A 23,667-nucleotide genomic window follows, 5' to 3' on the forward strand; every position below is an offset into this window, starting at 1 on the left:
CAAAAAAAAGAAAGAGTTGAATAAAATGTTCACCAAGTGTCCAACACATTTGTGTTTACTTAGCACTGTGGTAGGCAAGCTCAGTGGCATCTGTCCTACCTGTTATATTTATGTGTGATTTTTACACTAAAAAATAATTAAATATCTATACTGTTGGAGCTTCAGTAAATAAATAGCAGACGTTAATAATAAATGCTGAAAAGTTTATACATGTCCTAGGTGGACATTTCAGAGGTTACCTCTCCACTTCTCTTCATTGATGCTGCTAGCAAGTGTTTGGCGAGTCTCATTCAAGCCTGACTTCCAGGCTAAATGTCGAATGTCTTTCATAATTTATGAAATAATGACTCAAAGGTCAGTCCAACATTAGAATATCTGGACACCTATGAAGAGGACAATGAGTCTCTTTTACAATTTAGTACTTGTTTGCTCAAGATAACGATATGACCAGTAGCATCCGTATCCAAATAGAATAAGTATAGGGATATTACAAACTCTGGCTACAAAATCAGGAGGTGTCTCTCCGTGTTGATTCTTTGCAAATTATGTTAATGGAATATTATTTTTATTTTTCATGCGGTGGCCACAATACCTATGCCTAGCGTTGTTTTTTGCACATACAGTTATACTGTGTTGATGGATTTTGTAGCCTTTTTATGACAGGACAATAAGAACAACAACAACAAAAACTTTCTCTCCACAACCACCAAAGAAAGCACTGGGGTTAAGTGGCTGGGCTCCCCGGGCTATTTGTCTGTCACAGAGAACAGTAAATTGTGGCCTGTCTCAGAGTTGGTGTTTAGACACATTCTGAGATTGATGGTCTTGCATAGACACTTTGGACTCTGAGAGATTTTGAGATGAGCACACGAAGAATACCATCAACTCTAAACTAAACAGAAGGGCTTTGAAGTGTGGTGTTAGGAGCTTCCCATGAATAAGATCGTATTGAAAAACGAACTATTTTAATATTGAAAATTATAGGGCCTTCATCACGCCCCCCCCCAAAAAAAAGAAGCAATGTTTTTAGCTAAATCCATAGTGCCTCTTCTTTCGTTTGTAACCACATCATAGAGCCATAGAGCAATGTTGCTAGCGTTTTTGTTTTGCTTTTTAGTACTGGAAATAAAACCTAGAGCCTTGAGCATATGAGATAAGCACTCTCCCACTGAGCTCTATATCCAATCCTCTTTTAAGATTTTAATTTGAATCAAGAGTCTCTCTGAGTTTCCCAGGCTAGCCTTGAACTCACTATAGCTCAGTCAGCCACTGTACTTGCTTCAGTCTCCGTGGTAACTTGGATTCCAGGCCTGCACCACCCTCAGAAAGAGTTATTTTATTTCTACCGGATCTTTTCCAACAAGACCCTGCTTTTGTTTGGGAAGATGCAGATGTCCAAAGCAACTCGGATATGATAAATGAACAATCTCAAAGAAAAAGTTAGTTAAGTGGTATGTGTCGCATGAGAAAACAATTTAGCTAAGAATATGCTTACTCATTTCTTTTCAATAGCATCAGTTTATTCTTAGTGCTGTGGGAGAATCTGATACGTAGTCTTCCAGCTGGTGAATTTGAAAACCTTAAAGGTGATGAACTGAATATTGAAATATGCAGAAGTCACACAAAGGAATAAGTGCATAGCGATTTAAGCTTGCATTTTTTAGCAGTTATGCTGACTACTTCTGTAAATTAATTTCTCTATATGGACCTATCAAGAAGCTCATGAGAATAAGAAGTTTAAAGTAACAGATTCACATACGGTAATTTCTTTTCCCTTTAGTCTCAATGTTGGTTCAAGTAAGCAGTCAGATAAAAATAAGTTTTAGCACCTAGTATTTTAAGCACTTTAGTCATATGTTAAAATGAAGAATTATTTTTCTAATGTTCAATCTATTTGCTTAAATGCTCCCACGACATCAAGAAAGTACATTTAGTCAAAGATTGAAGAGATAAAACTGGCTCTTATGAAGAATGTTAACAAATGAATCTATGCAACAATATTATATTTCCTGGCAGGTAATCTATAAGAAAGATTGAACAAATAATTATTGAATAACTATTGTGAACAAGATTCTGTGCTAGACAAGGCCATAGATCCAACATCTATTAGGCAGGGTCCCTGCCCTCCTCAGCAGGGTGATCTTATTGGTTATATGTGTGGTAATGAGGGCTGTGCAAAGACAAATGCCTACTTCAGCCAGAAACCCTGTGCTCTCTTATAAAACTTCAAACGAATATGATTCTGACATTTCCAGAGGGTTGCAAATGTTAGAGAAAAGCAAAAGCCAGTGAAGGAGCCATTTCTGGAGGTAGAATCAGGGACTACATGCAGATGTAGATGATGCAAAATAAGACTTGTACCCAAATGCACAAGTTTGAACACCCAATATGCTTGGGTCCAAGTCCCACCTACAACCTTCATAAGTTCTATGTTTTATTTGCTACCCATCTCCAATCTCTCCGCTTGAATATTTTCATTGTTGAACACTGTAAGAAATTTAAATGAGATACCTAAAGTAGCTGCTATTACCTGATATTATTTTTAAGGCAGAAGCTGGGTGGTGATGGCTCATGCCTTTAATCCCTGCACTTGAGAGGCAGAGGCAGGAGGATCTCTGTGAGTTCAAGGCCAGTCTGGTCATCCAAGTTCCAGGATAGTTAAGGCTTCACAGAGGGACCCTGTCTCCAAAAAAAATAAAGTTAAATTTTTGAAGCAGACAAAAACATCCAGTTTAACCTCACATGGTCACAGACGATGTGTCTGAACAGGTGCAGACAACTCTGAGTGAGGTCAGATGCATGACCTCATTGACAAACCACGAGGAACTCATTCAAAATGTTTTGGCAAAGAAGAAGCCATTAAAGTTGTGCTTAGAAAGCCTAGTGAACCCAACTGGCCCACAACCAGAAGTCAGACATTGGGTGGGACTAGAACGGGAAGAACTGTTTGGAAAAGGAAGCAGAGTCCTCATTTTTTGGTTATAGGACATGCTCAGAAAATGTTTTCTGCTCACTAAAGACTTTCTGTACTTTACACTGGCGTACTGGTCGCTGTAGAAAGCAGAGGCCATGGCAAGTGTTTCCTTTCATCCCGTTTGTTCAGATTTCTTTGCTTTTGTCCAGATACTTGCTTGCACACAAGGGCAAGCTAAGAAAGCCAGGCTGCAGCTGCATTCTTTATACCTTTTCATTCGAGATTTTCCTCCATTTTCCTTCCCTGGGTTATTTCTCCCATTATCAAATACAGTCAGTGGCCCTCTGTAACAGTACAGGATGGGACTATTGCAGAGGGGAGGATGAAACAGGCCTGTTGTAGTCTTTTTTTTTTTTTTTTTTTCCTGTCCTGACTCTGCTACCAAAACATTTTTCTTAGTGGCTTATACACTGTCACAGAAATAGAGAGAGTGGGATTCGGCTTATTTTAGTGAGAGTAGGAGTCCGGCCCTATGCTTTGGGCTCTCGTTAGTGGAACTGGAATCAACATTTGTATACAAATATTTCAGTGGGTGTTTTCAGTTTTGAGATTCTGTGCCAAGAGGTTACTGGTTCATGTGGGAACTGCGTTTAGCGTTTTTTAGAACGAACTGTTTTTTCAGTGACTTACAACATTTTAAATTCTCATCAGCAAGGTACATGTGTTTCCATTTCTGCATGTGCACGCACACCACACTGTAGCTAGAGTTTTCCTGCTTTGCCCACAGTCAGGACAAATCTTTGTCACCCGCCAGTCCCACAGCCGCTCAGACCCAACCAAGTAAACACAGAGACTTATATTGCTTACAAACTGTATGGCCGTGGCAGGCTTCTTGCTAACTGTTCTTTTATCTTAAATTAATCCATTTCCATAAACCTATACCTTGCCACGTGGCTGGTGGCTTACCGGCATCTTCACATGCTGCTGGTCATGGCGGCTGCTGCAGTGTCTCTCCGCCTCAGCCTTCCGCTTCCCAGAATTCTCCTCTCCTTGTCCCACCTACTTCCTGCCTGGCCACTGGCCAACCAGTGTTTTATTTATTGACCAATCAGAGCAATTTGACATACAGACCGTCCCACAGCACTTCCCCTTTCTTTTTTTTAAAAGGAAGGTTTTAACTTTTACACATCTCCAAAGTCAGCTTGGTATATTTGGGAATTTGGGCGTAGCTTCTCTTACTACTTCCTGCTGGAGGGGGGCGCTGTATCTTATGGGGACACAAAGAAAATTTTAGGATCATGGAGTAGTCCGTGAGACCGTATCGTCCGAGCCAGTTGCCTTGAAACGATTCTGGATGTTGAATCATCTGGGTCATGGTGTCATCAGAGAACTTTCAGGTGGTCTTGGCTGGTCAAACCTGATGTATCTTAATCTGGAACAAATCCATAGCCTCTGGCTTTCTGTGGAAACAAAAGCAGAGCCTCCTTTCCAAAGCAACATATCCTTACATCCAAATTTTGAAGTTAAGGTACCTTTAAAACACACATTTTGGCATAACTCAACAGCTTTTGCAATCAAATGTTTCTCTTCAGTTACGAATATCAAAGAGAACATAATCCAGAGTCTCTGTGTGGTAGCCATCTTTATGTGGTGTAGCTAGAGTTTTCTGCCTTGCCCACAGTCAGGACAAATCTTTGTCACCAGCCAGTCCCACAGCCGCTCAGACCCAACCAAGTAAACACAGAGACTTATATTGCTTACAAACTGTATGGCCGTGGCAGGCTTCTTGCTAACTGTGCTTATAGCTTAAATTAGTCCATTTCCATAAATCTATACCTTGCCACGTGGCTGGTGGCTTACCGGCATCTTCACATGCTGCTGGTCATGGCTGCGGCTGGCAGTGTCTCTCTGCCTCAGCCTTCTGCTTCCCAGAATTCTCCTCTCTCCTTGTCCCACCTACTTCCTGCCTGGCCACTGGCCAATCAGTGTTTTATTTATTGACCAATCAGAGCAATTTGACATACAGACCATCCCACAGCACTTCCCCTTTTCTTTTTTTTTTTTTTTTTTTTTTTTTTTGGTTTTTCGAGACAGGGTTTCTCCGTGTAGCTTTGTGCCTTTCCTGGATCTCGCTCGGTAGACCAGGCTGGCCTCGAACTCACAGAGATCCGCCTGGCTCTGCCTCCCGAGTGCTGGGATTAAAGGCGTGCGCCACCACCGCCCGGCCCCTTTTCTTTTTTTAAAAAGGTTTTAACTTTTACACATCTCCAAAGCCAGCTTGGTATATTTGGGAATTTGGGCGTAGCTTCTCTTACTACTTCCTGCTGGAGGGGGGCGCTGTATCTTATGGGGACACAAAGAAAATTTTAGGATCATGGAGTAGTCCGTGAGACCGTATTGTCTGAGCCAGGCTTCGCGAAAAGAGACCTACTTCCTGTCTGTTCGTATTTTTAAAGTATGTTGTTCTGCCTTCTCATTGGTTGTAAACCCAAACACATGACTGCCTCGTCACTGTCTGAATGTACAGCCCCCTAGGTCTTAAAGGCATATGTCTCCAATGCTGGCTGTATCCCTGAACACACAGAGATCTTATGGGATTAAAGGCGTGTGCCACCACCGCCACACTCTTGCTATGGCTCTAATAGCTCTGACCCTGAACACACAGATATCTATGGGATTAAAGGCGTGTGCCACCACCGCCACACTCTTGCTATGGCTCTAATAGCTCTGACCCCCAGACAACTTTATTTATTAACATACAATCAAATTAATATTTCAGTACAAATCAAAATAATATTTCAATACAATTAGATTACCACCACAATGTGGCTTATGTTTTATATTACCTTGAGCCTATTGCTTTAAACTGCAGCCTTCTAAGCCTGAAACGGCGCTGTGGCTGCTGGCTCCGCCCACTTCAGCTTCCCAACATGGCGGTGGTACGTTTTCCGCCAGCTCTGGGAGCCATCGTAGGTCTGTGCTTTTATCCAAACAGCGTGTAGCCCAGAAACCTCTTTTTTTGTACTAGCAAAGGCTAAATCCACCATGCAGCTTAATGTGCCATTTGCAGAGGCCTCATTTCCGCCATACTGCAGGTCAAGCGCACACGCCAGGAACCCGCCAGTAACTCAAACCTGCAGCTGCTGCTCATTTGAGAGAGACAATTAGGAAGCTGTTTTTAGTTCCGTTTTAGAATCTTTTCTCAGGTTTTAGGTGGAAACTCTTGCCAACTCGTTGGGCGCCATTTGTAGCTAGAGTTTTCCTGCCTTGCCCACAGTCAGAACAAATCTTTGTCACCCGCCAGTCCCACAGCCGCTCAGACCCAACCAAGTAAACACAGAGACTTATATTGCATAAAAACTGTATGGCCGTGGCAGGCTTCTTGCTAACTGTTCTTACAGCTTAAATTAATCCATTTCCATAAATCTATACCTTGCCACGTGGCTGGTGGCTTACCGGCATCTTCACATGCTGCTGGTCATGGCGGCGGCTGCAGTGTCTCTCCGCCTCAGCCTTCCGCTTCCCAGAATTCTCCTCTCCTTGTCCCACCTACTTCCTGCCTGGCCACTGGCCAACCAGTGTTTTATTTATTGACCAATCAGAGCAATTTGACATACAGACCGTCCCACAGCACCACACACACACATACACACACACACACACACACACACACACACACACACACACACACCATTCGCTTTTGAGACAGGGTTTCACCCTGTAGCCTGGACTTGCCTTGAACTGACTTTGTAGTTGAGGCTGGCCTTGAACTCAACCCTCTTGCCTCAGCCTCCCACGTGCTTGTGAACGTGCTGGGTTCACAAGCATGAGACACCATGCCGGCAGCTGCTTTTTGTATGACACCCGGTGAGTGAGGTCCGTTACATTAGATTAGTAAGCTGCCTTGTGCTCTGTGAAGTCGCTGAGGAGGTAGCTCTAGAAGTGAGCTTGCTCCCCTGCACTTCTAATCAAGTATGTTGGTCTCAAAGTGTCCTGCAAGCTTCTTGTGGGGAGCGGGAATGGGGGTGTGCTCCCCCACCTCTGTGTTGTGCCCTTGAGAAGAGCTAGAAGACAAACTGTCCAACGAACATTACTGTTGCGTACTCCACAGTATTAAAAATACCTGCAGCAGGAAGGAGAAGCTGGATATGGGGCCATGGGAAGCTCAGCCATGGAACGAAAACTACTGGGAACTGCAGCCGACTGCTTCCACTGTCCTAGTCAGTTTCTGCTGGGGGTTGTGCAGCCCCGGTTTGATGAGGGGATCTCTATCTGTTACTATTTGTTCTTTACTTGGAAGACTCACCAGAGGAGACACTGTGCTGCCCAGGACTCCGCTGGGAATTCCAGCTGACTGCCCAACAGGACTCTGCTAGTCAATTTTTGCTGGATGTTTTGAATGCCCAGTTTAATCATAGTCTCTCTCTCCCTTTCCCTCTCCCTCTCCCCTCCCCTCTCCACTCATTCTCCCTTTCCTTGCTCCCACTCTGTGTCTGTCTTGTTATTTATTATTTTACTTTGGCTTGCTATATACTTAATCCATTCACTCATCCAAAGCTGAAAATTTAGATTTTGTTCCTCATTTTCCACACCATACAGCACACAGTCAGTCTAGTGAGCATAAAGTGATTTCTTATCATGATTTTCTTATACATTTCCCTAATACATGATAATATTAAGCATCCTTTTCTAAGCACATTGACCATCTGCAGATCATTTTGGGCAAAATGTGTATTCAAGTCAACTTCTAATGTGATTGTGTTTATAAAGTACTTTATAGAAAACAATGAATTATTTTTCAATAGTAACTAGTGATAACAGCATCAATAATTATAATAATCACAGGGAGATTGGGGTTCTGGTCTGTGCTGCACCTCACTCTACATTTGTGCCTTAAATTAAGTTCATAATAATTTAGCTTAAGAACAGAAATTAGGAATGTCCTGATTCTCTTTCCTGGGTCCTTTCAATCATTTGTTCATTTCTATATATGTTTGCTATTATTAAAATTAGAGTTCTTTCAACTATTTTACTTATTTGCACATAAAAATAGGGTTCTCAAATACGTTGGCATGTAGGGGGCCCATTTATGTGAATCCACACCACACCTTTCGAATGGCACCTCCTTTCACTACACTGGGGCCTCAGTGGGTATCTGCTCTGGGAACCTCCTTATCTTTATCAGTCCAAACGTCTTCTGTCTTTCTTCCTCTGTGCGCCACTCCCTAATTTACACTGGAGTCCTTCAGATCTGAACAGAAGAGTGTAAGACCACTACACTGAGAGACATGCAGCATGCCTTTCAAGAACTTGGAGATATTAACCTTATCTGCCCTGGTTGAGTGATGCTGAAATGCAGCTGCAGCAGCTAGATATGACATCTTTGGCCAGGACACATCTTAGATGGATGGAGTGTCCGTGAAAGGACCCGATGGTGCTGGGCTGTAGCTAACATCATCAGCTTATTCATGCCACAAATGAGTTCCTCCCCAGCCTGACTTGGACTTCAGCATATCTCAGTGTAGGCGGCGAGGGCATTTTGTACGTTTAGTTTGAGTTGGAGACCTAAATAAAAAGTCAGCACAGCACTATCAACGGATGAAGTGCCCGACCAAGACTTCAAGAGATAGGACCCAAAGCAGTAATTAAAACTAGTCTTCCAGAATATATCGAATCCCGGGAGCAGCAAAGGATAAGGAAAGCCCTGGGTGGGCTTTGAAGAGTTCTCTGTTTCCTGCAGAAGCTGAGGGCTACCTCCGGAGATAGAGTCGACTCAGGTGCAGTAGGAGTAGTGATTTCTCCAAGGCCATTCCAATGTGGAGGGGTTCCCCCGCTCTGTGAGGGACTACCCATTCCTGGTCTCTACAGATTTTAATCTCCTTACTCTGAAACACTTTTTAATTATGTTTTAAAAGTTTGTGTTATCATTGACTGACAGTCTGATTTCTCTATTGAGTTCTTTTTTAAAGACCTTTTTTTTTCCTGTGTAGTTATTGTGAACTTGGTTGTAATTATTTACACTGTTTTCACTGTGTTGGTGGATGGTGCTTTCACACACACACACACACACACACACACACACACACACACACACACACACACACACACACGAATTTCTGGAATGCCCTGTACATCATGGACCATACTGGGTATAATGTGCACAAGACAATTCCTTGAGAAAGACAGGGATATTTTCCATAATATGTATAGAAACTGAAGCTCAGAGAATTCCAGAAGCTAGCTTACAGAGTCACAATTTGAATATTCCTGCATGTAACCCCCAAACCTAGGTTCTTTCTTACAAAGTCTTCTGGCACTTGTAGTAAAGCACCTTCATAATGGAGTTGGAGGAGAGTGAGCCAGCCAAAGATGGCTGTGGTCTGAATGATAAATGTCCTCCATCAAGTCATGTACTTGAAGATTTGGTCCTTGGTTAGTGATGCTGTTTGGGGAGGTCGTCGAATGTTTAGGGGGTGGAGCTTTTGCAGGAGAAACTATGTCAATTGAGGCGGGCATTGATAGTTCATATCCTGACCCCAATTCTAATCCTGTGCTTCCTGTTTGTGGCTGAAGAGATGGTGTCTCACCTTCCTGCCTTGGCCATCTGCTGCCACACTCCCCACCATTTTGAACTGTCCCTCTGAAACTGCAAGCCCGAAGAAATGCTTTCTTCATGAGATTGATTTTGTTTGTGGTACATTTTATCCCAACAACAGAAAAGTAACTAATTCAACAGGCATGTTTGGGCTCACGCTTTTGTAAAGAACTACAAAAATAAGGGGTGTGACAGGGAAGACTGAAAGATGTTCCCCATTTTTATGAATAATATCAACAAAAGTTCAATTACTTCAAATTAAGATAGGAGTTGTGGTGCATATCTATAATCCCAGCACCCAGGAGTCTAAGGCCTGGGGGTCACAAGTTGAGCACAGCCTAGGATATATAACAAGACCCTGCTTGAAAAACCAAACCAAAACCAAAAGTAAATAAATAAATAAACTTAAAAAAAAACTCCATGCAAAATTTCATTATGAATCACATTTTTTTAAAACCCAATTGCTTTTACTAAACAATAAAGAGGTTTTGGTTCCCTAGATAATAATTAAGAAAATTTTCATCTTAAGAGCTAATATTCACTACTGAAGCTGAAATATTGGGGGAGGGGGTTAGTGTGATTTTTTTTTTCTCTGCTTGATAGAAACAGCTTTCAACATTATATTTTCCAAAGAATATTTAATTGACTTTTAAGTAATAGTAAGAAACTTCCTTTCGTTTTATTGCAAGTTTTTCTAAAATATCTTAGTAATATGTCTTGCTCACATACGTGCAAAGATGTCACAAATAATATTTTTGGGTGATGGATTTTAATGAATCCTACCAAATATTCAAGTTATAGGCTGTAAACATGAAGGATTTGGGTAGTGAACGATGAATAAATATGTTAATTATTTATATTAAAACTTGATACTATGCATTATCTATGAGTATGAACATTAAAAATAAACATTTCACATTATACTGAAATGCATGCTGTAAATTGATACAAATTAATAGGCACTAGACGTTATACAAACTTCCACATGGAAAGGGGATTTTAAAAAATTAAGAGAGTATGATGGGGAAAACCATCACAAAATGATAAAAGTTAAAGTATGTTTAGAAAGGCTTGTCAGTTTGCGGGTCACTGAAGAAAGAGATTTGTGAGTGAGGTTTCGAATGATGAAAACTAGCTTGTGTCAACAGCAGATCCAGACAAAAGCAGCAGGAAAAATAAAACTGAATTTAAGAAATTTGTAGAGGGAACTTTGAAAAAAAAAAAGAGCATAATAAATGAGATAGAAAAACTGTAATTTCTGCCACAGGGTGCCAAACACTCCTATTAGGTTTCCAACATGAAATGATCGAACGTTTCACTCTAAGGTATTTTAATATTCTGCCACATTGCTTTGTGTCCCATGAAATAAAACCATCATTTTCAATATCCTCCTCCTCTGGCCTTATCTTGCTCACTGAAACTAGAAGAGACTGACAGGGAAGGCCTGATTAGAGCCATATTTGCAGCAATTTCAACCAATTCCTGTCTGCTATACATCACTAACACCTTCTTTGTGGGTCCTTCAGCTTCAACATATACCCTGCGTTTGCCTGCCCCGTGTTAGGCCTAATCTAGTGAGCAAACCCTCTAAATTCAGAATCTTCCAGATATGTTATAAACTAGACAAGTGTTAATTGTTTCTTCTCCTTACAAAAACCAGGAACACTCACCATAAATACATATAAATGGGTGGTTATGTGTACATACACATATACTTGCACACATAAGAGATAAAGGAATAAGATTGCCATTACACAAGATTTTCACCCTTCTTCGTCAAGGTCAAGATGGCCAGTTAAATAGACCATGTAACACAACTTTAATGACAGGGCATGATATTTGTGATCATTGGCACACGACCAGGAGGGCAGGAAAAGCTTCCCAGGGTCGTAGTTGAGATGAGTGTTAGATGAGTTTGTAAGGGAAGAAGAAAGCCGAGAGTGTGTCCGGGCAGGCACCACAGGCTTGGTGGAGACACTGAAGCATGACATGGCCAGGAGATGTGGACTTGGTCTTCCAAGGAATTCCATGTGATTGAATTTCAGAGTGAAGCAGCAATGCATAGACACAGTACATCATTGCTGTGATCGTGTTCATCCCCCTTGACTGTCTACCTCCTTTAAGGGTAGATTAAGCATTTGTTTGTTCTTGCATAGTTACACAGTCTCTAATAACAGCACACAGAAAGAGGGGGGGAGGGAGAGAGAGAGAGAGACAGAAACAGAGACAGAGACAGAGACAGAGACAGAGAGAGAGAGAATGGAAGAGTGAAAAAAGTGAACCAGGAAAACACAAAATCGATCATACATAAATCAGAAGTGTACAGATGAAATTGAAGCCAGGTTCATGAAATGAAGTTGATTTTCAGTTGCTTTCTGAGGGATGAGGCTTGTTCCTTTTGATTACAATGGAGAAATGGCAGTCCGAAAGAGCGTATCCCGTGACAAAGATGAAGCTCTCGGAAGCCATCTTCTCCTTCCATAATTTGAGAGTCCCATTGTGCTTTCTCTGTTCACCACATCCTGAGTCTGCTTCCCGCTTTTCTGAGGGAGAGTTCACTGACTGCCCCTCCTGATGGAACAGCTCATGCTCTGCCTCCCCAACTTGATCCACCAACCTCTTCTCACTTGTATCCAGCTAGTCCTCTAGCTTTGCCATTGATGGTGAATCTAGAAAATTTGGGGCCTGTTTCCCAAAGCCATCTCCGGCTCCTGAAACTTTAGTACACAGAGCACTGGTCCCTTTTCCCATGAGAAGCAGGTGAAAAAACATCATTATAAACACAAATTCAGGAAAGCCATTCTATTTAAATGTAAGCAATGTATCAATGTAGGTGCTTTTTTTTTTTTTTTTTTTTTTTCAAAATATTGTCCTCATTTTTCCCCGGGGTCCCTGAGACATGGCTTGGAGAAAACAAATGTCCTCTGAAGGCTGGGTTTTCTGGGTCATCTCTGTGACAGTGCCTTCAAATGTAAACAACTGCCACCATTCCTCCTGCTGGGCTACCTGCAGGATGCTGTATAATCATGCAATTCCTTTTAGACTCAAAGTTTGACTAAATCTCCTCTCTCTCCATTTGTATTATCCTAGACATACATAATGGTAGTTCTCATCATTTATCATACCCTTCACATTTCTTCTTCATCATTTCTCCTTCTGGCAACTACGATATTTAAGAGATTTTTTTTTAAAGTCTTGTAATGGCTGCAGAAACCTAAAATCATATTCAAAGGGTGTCTGAAAGTTCAGTAGCCAAATAAAGAGGAAAAAGAGAACTGTCTTTGAGGAGTGCCAATGCACTGAGGAGAAGTTTGTTTGGGTAAAGTAAAAGATTAGATTGTGTCTGATTAAACATACATAATGTGTTAGTTACTCCTTGAATTATTGTGGCCAAATATATGAAAGAAATGATTTAAAGGAGGAGGGATTTATTGAGGCTCATGGTTTCAAAGGTATCTGTCCATCCATCGTGGTGTGAAAAGCATAGCTGGGCAGAGCTGTTCACAGCATGGTTGACAACAGAGAAAAGGATGCTGCCATTCAGATGGCATTCTCCTTTGTATTCTGTCTGGGTGCCCAGCCCATGGTATGGTTCCTCCCACAGCCCTAGTGGATCTTCCCCCTTCGATCAATCTCTGGAAATACCATCACCAACACACCTAGAGTCTCCTAGATGGTTATCAGTCAAGTCCAGGTGGTAATGAAGATTAGCATCACACACAGATCAAAACTGTTTCAAGCAATCCAGCTGTTTTGCCCTCATACCCTCTTTTCATGAATATATTTCTACTGTTCAACTGCCTTTACAGTACTTTGAAAATATCAAGTACTTTACTAGAAACTCAGGAGTGCTGTAGCCGGGCTCTTTCTCTGTCCCACCAACCAGCTCCCAAACAATGACACAGAGAGTTCTTATTTATTGTGAAAACTCAGCCTTAGCTTAGGCTTGTCCCACTAGCTCTCTTAACTTAATATTTTCCTTGGGACGTTTCAGCTTTCTTTCATTCTATATGTCCAACTTTCCTGCTTCCCCCATTCTGGCTGTCTGGCCCCTGGTGTCTCCCTGATATCTCATTTTTTTTTCTTCCTCAAGCCTAATTTCCCCTCTTACTTACTCTCCTTGCCCAGAAGTCCCACCTATACCTCCTCCCTCAATATTGACTGTTGAGCTTTTTAGTAGGTCAACCAGGTAGCTCAGACAGGCAATGTAAAACAGCAACACATCTTTATATAGTTAAACAAATATTCCATAACATAAACAAATGCAACACATCTTTGCATAGTTAAATATTCCACAACATTCCCCCCTTTTGTCTAAATAAAAAGAACGGTTTTGGCTTTAACATAGTAAGACTATATACAATAAGAACAATTATCAAGTAAGAATTACATTTACAATATCCAGTCCATTTGTATTTGGCAAATTAAGAGAAATACTCCATTATCCTATCTTGGTGAGTCCACAGTTTTGTACCTAATTTACTTTTTATTCTAACTTGTATTACCAACCCAAAATTATCTTTTAGACCTCAAAACATGTTTTTAGATAAACAATCCAAGCTTTTATGCTTCTCAACCTTATAAACTTTGCCTCTCTTATGTAAATTTTTTCTAAATCTGGTAACAAGGAAAACTGTAACTATAACTTTCTCATCTTCAACTCTATCAGAGTCTGAGGATACAATATTACCTGAGTAAACAGGAAGTGCAGTACAAGCAACATCCAAAACTATAGAAATGACAGAAACATCCTACGGCTTGGACAGTCACCTAAGGTTCCTCTGCAATGTTGGAGCATTCATCTTCAGCCTACAGGCCTAGAATATCTGACGGACTTTTCTCTGAACCAGGAATTTTGAAGGATTGTCCTACCTTGTCTTGGTAAAGTTAGGTAGTCTTTTTCCCTGGGCAGTTTGTGCAAAATACTGTCAGCAGTCAAGGCAAGAACAGTTTCTTGCCCAAATAGCTAGCTTTGCTACATAGAAAGCAAACTCCATATGGAGGTTCTTCAATGACCATCATCTCTGAAGTAGATTGGTGATGCCAGGAACAGACATGTTTCACTGTCATGAAAAACCTTATGTTATTAAAACATCTTAATTGCCATATTCTACAGGTCTCTGAAGTATTTGAAAATTATCTATCTTTCTAAAATATATCTGCTTAACCTTTAAAATTCACCTAATATGACTACATCTATGATTATTATAGATGTCTAACTACTGATCTGTATTTCTTAATTATATATTACATTTTTAAATGAATTACATAGGTACAATATCATAAAAAAGAGTAGAAACATATATACAATATATCAAAAATATCTTTAAATTTGGATCACTATACTAAAGTCCATACCACTGTAAAATATTTGAGATTAATAGTTGTCTTTTTATCCTATATTTCTATATCTCCCCCTAAATGATGACAGATATCCACAACCCACCAAATGACCAAAAACCACCCACCCCCACATCTTGGGAATGTGGCTGTTGTGTTCTCTAGACTGCTCCCTATTATCTGGGGTTACAGCATCTTTAGGGGACTCTGAGAAAATTGAGATATGGTCAAGTCCTGGAAAAACTAGTTGTAACATTTGTTGTTCAGTCGCAGAACTGTCCCCATGCCAAGGGATCCATGTATATGTCACCTGTCTTGTAGTTTTTTTCTTGGTTTATTTCTTTATGTCTGTAGCCAAGATTTTCTGTAGGTCTCTTCTGATCAAATCTGATCTCTATTAACTTTGAAGGCATTCACGGCCTTTTGTTTCCACAGGATTCCTCTCCCCCAATGCAATACATTTTCTGACTTCAATTTTAAAGTTAAGACATCCCTAAAGTATCAGTTCCTTTTAATTCATCAGTTCCTTTTACAATCCCATGTCTCTCAGCAGCTACCATTCTCTCATTAGCATTCAAAAAATTCATAGTCAACACAAAAGCATAGACGATCCAGACTCCCTGTGTACTTCCCATCTTCACATGGCTTATTCTTTTTCTATTACTTTACTTTCTTCAAAGACTTTACTCAATTATTTTTAAACTATTTATTTTTTCCTATGACTATCTATACTCATTTTCTTTTCTTCCTTAAGCACCTCCACACACTGCTTAAAGGTTTTGGTTTTTTTTTGGGGGGGGGGCGAGGGGGGCTTGAACCTGTTTTACTGTACACCTATAGCATTCTCTGATCACATGAGCCAAACCTGAAACTGCTAAGTAGCATTTAGGCCCTCCACCATGTAGCTCTGGCAGCTTGTTCTGCCCCCTCCTTGGGTCCCTGAGAGCGGAGCCTTAAGCCTGCAGGCCTGGCCAAGAGCTGTGGTTAACCAGGAACTGCGTTCAACCAAGAGCTACATTTAACTGTCCCAGTTCTAGGAAGTTGGTGCCCACACTGTGGCAGGAGTTTTTTACTTACCTTGCTGTTTCTACTTAGTGTGCTGGGGGCTCCAATGCTCTGGTGCTCAGCAGCGCCTCCTAAAGAAGCCACATTCATTGTTTTTTGTTTTGTTTTGTTTTTCATTTTTCTCAGGTCCTATGTGGAAATTTAAGCCTCACATCAGACATCAAATGTAGCTGAGCTCTTTCCCTGTCCCACCAGCCAGTTCCCAAACAATGACACAGAGACTTCTTATTACTTATTACTTACTTAGCTTAGCTTAGCTTAGCTTAGCTTAGGCTTGTCTCACTAGCTCTTCCAACTTAATTTAACCTGTTTCTATTCATCTACTTTTGCCTCAGGGCTTTTTAGCTTCCTTTCATTCTGTATGTCCTACTTTCCTGCTTCTTCCATGTCTGGCTGGCTAGACCCTGGTGTCTCTTTTTCTTTCTTCTCCCAAGCCTAAATAACTCCTCTTACTTACTCTCCCTGCCCAGAAGTCCTGCCTATATCCCCTCCCTCACAATTGGCCATTCAGTTTTTTATTAGAGCCATCAGGTGCTGTAGGCAGACAAGGTAAAACATCAGCACACCTTTACATAATTCAACAAATGCAACACATCTTTGCATAAGTAAACAAATATTCTGCAAAAAAGTGTACCTCAGTGTCACAGCACTTGTCTAGCATAGGCAAGGCCCTGAACTTGATTTCTCAGCACCACCAAATAAAAATCATAATTAAGTACCATCTGTAGTCCTTTTCAACTATCAGCCTTCAGTCCACTGGCTCTCCATTTTGTCTCCTGAGAAAAGATAGAATGAGTTCCCTATAAAGCAAGTACTAGACCTAAGATGTGCTGGTAATCTTCCTACAGGTTTCAGTGGAGTGGCAACAATCCATCAGCCATGAACTTATTGTTTGTGTTCATAAAGATACTCAACCACTGAGTTACACCCTCAGTCTAGTCAAGTATTTCTTTGGGTTGTAGGGCTTGGATTCTAAGTGATAGCCAAGTTCATGCTAGGTAAGTGTTGTATCACTGAGACACACTCTGAACCCAGCTTGATTATGTTACTGTTGTTGTTGATTGGTTTGGTTGGTTGGATTTTGTGGAACTGAAAAGGCCTCACACATGCTAGACAGGCCCTCACTGCTGGGGCCACATCCCAGGTCATTGTATTCTAGCAGTCAACGTAAGTGATGCCTACTACAGAGAGATGGGGGTAGGTAGATTCAGTTTTTCTAGACCAGAAAAAAAAAAACTCTAAATATAATACTCAAATTTCTACCAGTGAAAATGAAAGGGAATACTTGCAATAGTAAAGAAATGTATACTCCTTCTATAGTCATAATTAGATGGCTTACAGAGTAAACTCTGAAACAACCAGATGTTCTTCATCCTTTTTCTTGTCTTAAATACTTTACGCTCCCTGCACTCTTTCTTCCAGCAACGTTCTTTACATTGTTTGTTGTGGTTTGGGACAGGATTCCCTAGTGGTTCAGGAGTTTGATGAGGTACTTGGCATATGTTATCTGATTTTACTCTGTCCATTTCATATCAGCCCTCTAAGATAAATAGGATGGGCGGAACTGTGTTCTAAAATTCCTATGTTTCAATCCTTAGCCACAACCTGGCCTGACTGAATTTGGAGATAGTGAGTTTACAAAAGTAATTAAAGTGAATGAGAGCAGAAGGGTGTGATCCTAATCCAATATGACTGGGGACTATAAGATGAAGAAGTACCAGAGAGCTGGCTCTCTGTGCACACACAGCAGAAAGAAAAGGAGAATACAGTGAGATAGAGGCCTCACCAGACACCAAGCCTGACTATCATTGCCTTGGCTTTGGACTTGAAGTTATCAAAAGTATGAGAATCTGCTAGTTTTCAGCTGTTCAATCCACTCCGTCTATGGTATTTCTTTTGGTCAATACCACATAGCAAAATTGACTAATCCGGGAAGCAAGAGAGGGACCCAAAAGGTAGAGAAGTGGAGCTGCAACCATGAAGTTGAAGAGATTAAAGGGGGTGCGGGGCTCAGACCTTGGAAGTCATAGCTGGACTCTGCATAACCCTTCAGTCTTACCCATATCTCAGTCCTTGCCCTGGGGGAAAATTGGGGCTTTCAGCAACTTCTTGATCCAGGCAACTGGGCTCAGAAAGAAACTGGATGAAAACCGATATTCCCCGTGGACAAGCACAGCTCCGCCATCCACCTCTTCATTCACACACAGCTTTGGCACACTGCCCCCTCAGGAGCATCTACTTTGGCCCTTTCCCTTCGAGGACAAGGCAGGAAGACGTTAATGGCATGGGATTAAGCTCATGGCTGACCTTTTCCGATCAGGATAAGGTTTTCAACACAATTTTTGATACCAACCAGTTCCAAAATGCTGTAGCATGCATTTTTTTTAATTTAATAAAATACTAAATATTAGTTATTAAGTCTCCTGGCAGAGTTCCCACTCGATGACAGCCTGCCTTTGACACAAGATTCTGGACTAAACTACTTTTCAGAAGCCAGACCATTTTTTTTTCTCTCTCTCCAAACATAAAATTTGTGTTACCGGATCACACCTTGGCCCTGTCTCTCCCATAGGCTCAGGAGCACCCATGGTAGGGGCTGCACTTTTTATGGAGCAGGTTATCAGCAGCAAGATGGACGTCCCATGCCAGGATGGTAGGGAAGACCCCCAGATGAACAAGAGTGGCCACAGATTAAAGACCACTCCATAGACTTTACCGCCCCTCTAAGTTAGCTATCGTCATGAGTATATGGAAGAAAGGATGCAGCTGTCTATTTTTAAAGGCCAGGCAAAGAAAGAAAAACGCGATATGAAGGAGTCCAAAGAACCCTGTTGGGAATATAACTCAAGCTACCCTCAAAAAACCTTTCTTCGGAGCAACAGTTTTTGTTTGAGGAAGAATTAAAAATAAAACTGTGCTGAAAAAGCAGCAACAAAAGCTGTTGTGGCTGCAAGGCATGGGGAAGAGAGATGGAAACCGCAGTCCTGGGCGACGGGGCAGCGTGCGCGCGCGCACGGGGGTGGGGTGGGGGTGGGGGGGCTGCAGTGGTGGCTTTGCAGGTTCGATGTGCTGTGAGGAATTAGTGAGAGAAAACGGTGAAAGGTGTGCTGAAAGGAATTAAAGCAGAGATCATGGCCTCCAGGCAGGCATTCACCTATGAGCTCCATTATATCTAATCAAAGGCATGTGCATGTATGCGCACCCACATGGGGGGGGGGAAGAGAGGAAGAGAGGGAGAGAGGGAGAGAGAGAGGGTGGAGGGGCTTCCTTGTTTATACTTGGAAGAGGTGACGTCTCAGAGGGCTTCAGGAGGGTGAGAGATGAGGGTGAAGGTTCAGGGCAGGTGGGAAAGGTGACTGTGTGGACTCTTTTCCAAATTCACCACCTCTTCGAACTTCGTGTCCATCTGACTCGTGACATAGCAGGTCGCCAATCCCTACAGACACGGGATTACGCTGCATGATTAATGATGGCCGAAATGGAGGCCCTGGCTCTGCTAACTCCACCCAATGTGACTCGGCCTGTACCTGCCAACCATCACCTAAGAATGCATCCCCTATTGCCATACATCGTGATTTTTTAAAGACCCATCAGAAATAAATATTTGTCCTTTTTATAGCTGTAACACTTCAATTTTTTCATATTCAAGCACTTTATGAGCAAACTAAGGCCTATCTGTGAGCTGAATTTGCTTTCCCTATCACTAATTAGTCTGTCTTTTTCAATAGACCACCTCTAGGGTTCCCCAATCCTCTTCACCCCAAGCCCATGAGACCCCAGTCTGTTCTCTTCTGTCTTATCATTGCCCTGGACAAGAGCTTTCAAATCCCACATGCGTATTGCCTAGCTGGAGAATTTTAGATGGTTCAGCCCTACACTCCTGGTTTTCTGTACTCTTTCCTAGGCTTCATTTGATGTAGACTTCACCCTTCACCCTTCACTTCCAATGAGAAGCTTCAGCCCAGGCTAGAAAAATCCTATGTATTTCTCCACCAATAAAATGTGCTCACCTCTTCATCCTCCTCTCAGTTCTAAGTGTAGTCCTGCCCTCCTTCCTTGTCACCAAATTCCTGATCTTCACACTCCTCAAGAAACATCGCTCACAGGCTGGTGAGGCAGCCCAGCTGGCAAGAGCACTTGCTGCCAAGGCTGATGACCTGAGTTCAATCCTCAGTACTCCACCGTGAAAGGAGAGAACTGACTCCATGGAGTTGCCCTCTGACCTCCACATATGAGCCATCAAACACACACACACACACACACACACACACACACACACACACACACACACATCAATGTTTTGAAACAAAAAAATCACTCATACATCCTTTATTTCGGGGAGGTCCCTTTCATGCATAATTAAATACACCTGTTCCTCCATACCCATGGGAATGAGTTCCAGGACCCCTTGCAGATAGGACAATCTTCAGTACTTTGCACACAAGCTGCATAAATCCTCCCATATACTTCAAATCATCCCAATCATCCCTATGTTATTTATAATACCCAATACAATCTTAAAGTTATAGAAATAATTGTTCAGGGAATAACAACAAGAAAAAATGTGTGTGTGTGTGTGTGTGTGTGTGTGTGTTCAGCACAAAAGCAAGCCCCCAATATTTTGCTCAGTTGATTGCATCCACAGATGCCGAGGCCATCGTCACAGAGGGCTGACTGAACCTTCAAGCGCGCTCCTCCATGAATCTTCCAGCATGTCCTTTCCAAGCAATAGCTCATACGATTATTTTTTTTTTTTAGTTTTACAGCAGTTTCTCCCACTCAACCCTGAAAGTTTAACTCAGAGATTAACAAATCCTTTCTGAAAAGGGCCAAACAGTAAATATTTTTGACTTTATGGGCCTTATGATCTCTGCGATAACCACCCAGCTCTGCTCTTGCACTGTGACAGCAACCAGCCATGGACAGGATGTGAGCACCCTGGGAAAGCCCTGTGCTCATAAAACTCTATTTACAAAAACCATGGCCAGCTTGGTTCAAAGGCTGGGGTTTACCAGCTCCAAATCTGCATAGATAAGGAGGGCTGCATTCTTGCAATTAATAATAGAAAATTGATGTTTGACTAAAATTTAACCTCTCCGAACTCAGTTCCAGCTTCTTCCATACACTTTCCTTGAACTCAAGGATACAACAGGATCTTTTTTCTTTGTGGGTGTGTGTATGTGGGGTCATGCATGAGGGTATACAAGCATGTATGTGTGAATGTTGAGGCCAAAGGATAACTTTGGGTGTCATTCCTGAGGCCCTGTGTACCTTTATTTTTGAGATATGGCCTCTACCTCTCCTGGAAATTAGCTCACAGTCTGGGTGGCCAGTGATCCTCGGGGATCTGTCCATCTCTTCCTCCTCTGCACTGTGACTGCAAGCATGCACCCTACCCTGATTTTTCATGTGTGTTCTAGGTTGAACGCAGCTCCCTGTGCTTGCAAGGCAAACACTTTACCTATGGAGTCCTTTCCTCAGCCCACGGCAGATTTTTCAGCTCCAGCCGTCTACAAGTACATGTTGTCTAGGTACCTCCCGTGATCATCACTATCATTAAGTGACAATCACTCAACACTTCTAGGTCAAGTTACGACTGACGAACATAATTTGTAGAGCCCCTTGTTCTGAAATGCTGGGGGTTAATTGTCTACCACTTTGCACCGATATCTACTTGAAAGTTTTGGTCCCCTGCCCCTTAGGTAATTATAAGGTTCTGGAGAGTATGAGCAAGTCCAGTTTCCTTAGATCACTAAAATGCCTAACGTAGCGTTACTGCCATGGTGTTTATTCATCTCTTCATCCAGTACATAGCTTTAGGTAGACATGATAACTTGGCACATACCAAGTGGTAGTGGCACTGTTGTCCTCAAAGAGTCTGGTTAACTAATGATTGTCCTACCACAGCCTGAGGTGTGTGCTCTAGTACAAAGTACATGGGCGATAACCACGTCTCATAAAGAAAGCAAACAAATTCTGGAGTCGAGAGAGGCACGCAAGGCTTTGCTGTGGGAATCATGCTGCAGTGAATTCATTATCCTTCCAGAGTTTACTCAGTACCTATTACTTGTCGGGCATGAGTATAAGCACGTGTATACTGTAGTGATCAGAACAAATACAAGTTCCTGCGTTCCTGTACTTGTTTCCTGGAGAGCAAAGCAGAATGAGTAAATAATAGATGAAGAAGAAGAGTTTTAGTGACACTCCAGAAAGGGCAGGGAACAGCGTAAATAATGGTCCTAAGTAGATGGGAGCATGGTACCTGTGCAAGCAGACTGTGGTTCTGACATAAAGAGCCAGCTAGTGAAAGTACACATGGGAGGGTTAGATGGTGATCATAAATGACCTATATGGCCACATCCTTCACCCCTTAATGCATAATGTTCTTGAGACTGAAAGACTAATTGTTAATGATTACAAAAAGCAAAAACCTGGGGAGGACCAACAAGCGTGCATAATGTGTATCCTATCCACAAACTACACCGGAACCCTAACATGACCACATTTTCAGTTGTTGAAATGATCCTCTAAATGACTGAAAAGCTGACTGAAGCAGAGCTGGAGTGTGAGGGGATACATGGGAGGAGGATCATCTACTAACTATTATTTGATATTAATTGCATTTTGATGATGAGCTATGGTCGAAATGAAAGGAAGAAAGGGGTGTGGGGATGGGGTAGAGTGGGAAGCTTTTGCTGGAAGGAAGAATAGAGTGAATGGAGAGATCCAGACGCCAAGACCTCCTCTTGGCACCAGCAGCACAGGCCCTGGGGAGTCTTTCAAGCTCTGGTCTTGATGAATCTGAAGATTGCCGTGAGCACCACCGCTTCCATTAGCGATTATTAGCGAGAGTATAATAGAGGCTTTGATACTGGAGAAAGGCTGGTAGAGCTAAGTGTTCCCCACTGGACAATGAGTAACAATTTGTGCTCTCGTCAAAATTGCAGACAGATTCTCACGTACTCTGAGGACATTAAATGGGAGATCTTGGTGCTTTTCATGACTCAAGACACAGAATGAAGAGCAAGGAGGTGGAAGGTGGTTTAATATTGAGGGTTCGATATTGGGCACTAGAATGCCAGCGTCAACAGTGGAAAGTTATAGGAAGTGACAACCAGGACAGCAAATAAGGGGGTGAGAGCTGTGATTTGTAGGATTGATGTTTCGTGGACATTTAGCTGAGATTCTCAGCCAAGGCTATATTTGGAAGCTAGGTTTAATACATAATTCAGAACCTACCTCCACTCCTTGCAGTTTTAAATGAGATGTTGAAATTGGTCAGCACTGGTACAGATGACTCTTCATCACATCTTCCTCTGGCCAAAGTGCACTCTCTGGGTAGGGGGATTGTTGTTTAGAGAACTGAACACAATGGGAGCTTTCAGTCAACGTGATTGCATTTGACCAGGGAGGCCTCAGGAGAGATGTCAGTTCCATTTTCTCCCCTCAGGCACAGGCAGGCAGGCAGGCAAGCAGGACACACTGGAATGGCCAAGGCTCTGGACCAGAGGTCAACAATTCTCAGCCCCTTCCTTATACCACCTTGCTGCACTTCAATGATGATTCTCATTCGATCTCATCTAGGAGCAGCCATTACAAGCTGGCTGCCGATGGAAGACATTCACCCAGGTTAGCAATGCAGAGATTCTGAAGAAAAAAGAATAGATTGGACAGGGAGCCATTGGTGTGCACACCTTGTGTTTGGTCTTGCAGTCTGCTCGTCGCTTCTCACTTCTCTACAACCCATTTGACG

General features: G+C 42.1%; 1 protein-coding gene and 1 long non-coding RNA gene across 10 annotated transcripts in view; one reads left to right on the forward strand and one right to left on the reverse strand.

Annotated features, from left to right (window-relative positions):
- The window catches only part of Tenm3 (teneurin transmembrane protein 3), a 1,310,468-nt gene that overhangs the window by 597,427 nt on the left and 689,374 nt on the right, over nucleotides 1–23,667 (forward strand). The gene's annotated exons all lie outside the window — the stretch shown is intronic.
- On the reverse strand, nucleotides 13,934–23,553 carry LOC121823393 (uncharacterized). Its single transcript, XR_006064822.2, has 3 exons — nucleotides 23,154–23,553; nucleotides 15,927–15,985; nucleotides 13,934–14,572 (listed from the first exon to the last, which is right to left on the reverse strand). It is a non-coding gene; the product is annotated as an uncharacterized LOC121823393 (long non-coding RNA).

This window comes from Peromyscus maniculatus, chromosome 17 (assembly GCF_049852395.1).
Source record: "Peromyscus maniculatus bairdii isolate BWxNUB_F1_BW_parent chromosome 17, HU_Pman_BW_mat_3.1, whole genome shotgun sequence".
In the NCBI taxonomy this organism is placed as follows: domain Eukaryota; kingdom Metazoa; phylum Chordata; class Mammalia; order Rodentia; family Cricetidae; genus Peromyscus; species Peromyscus maniculatus.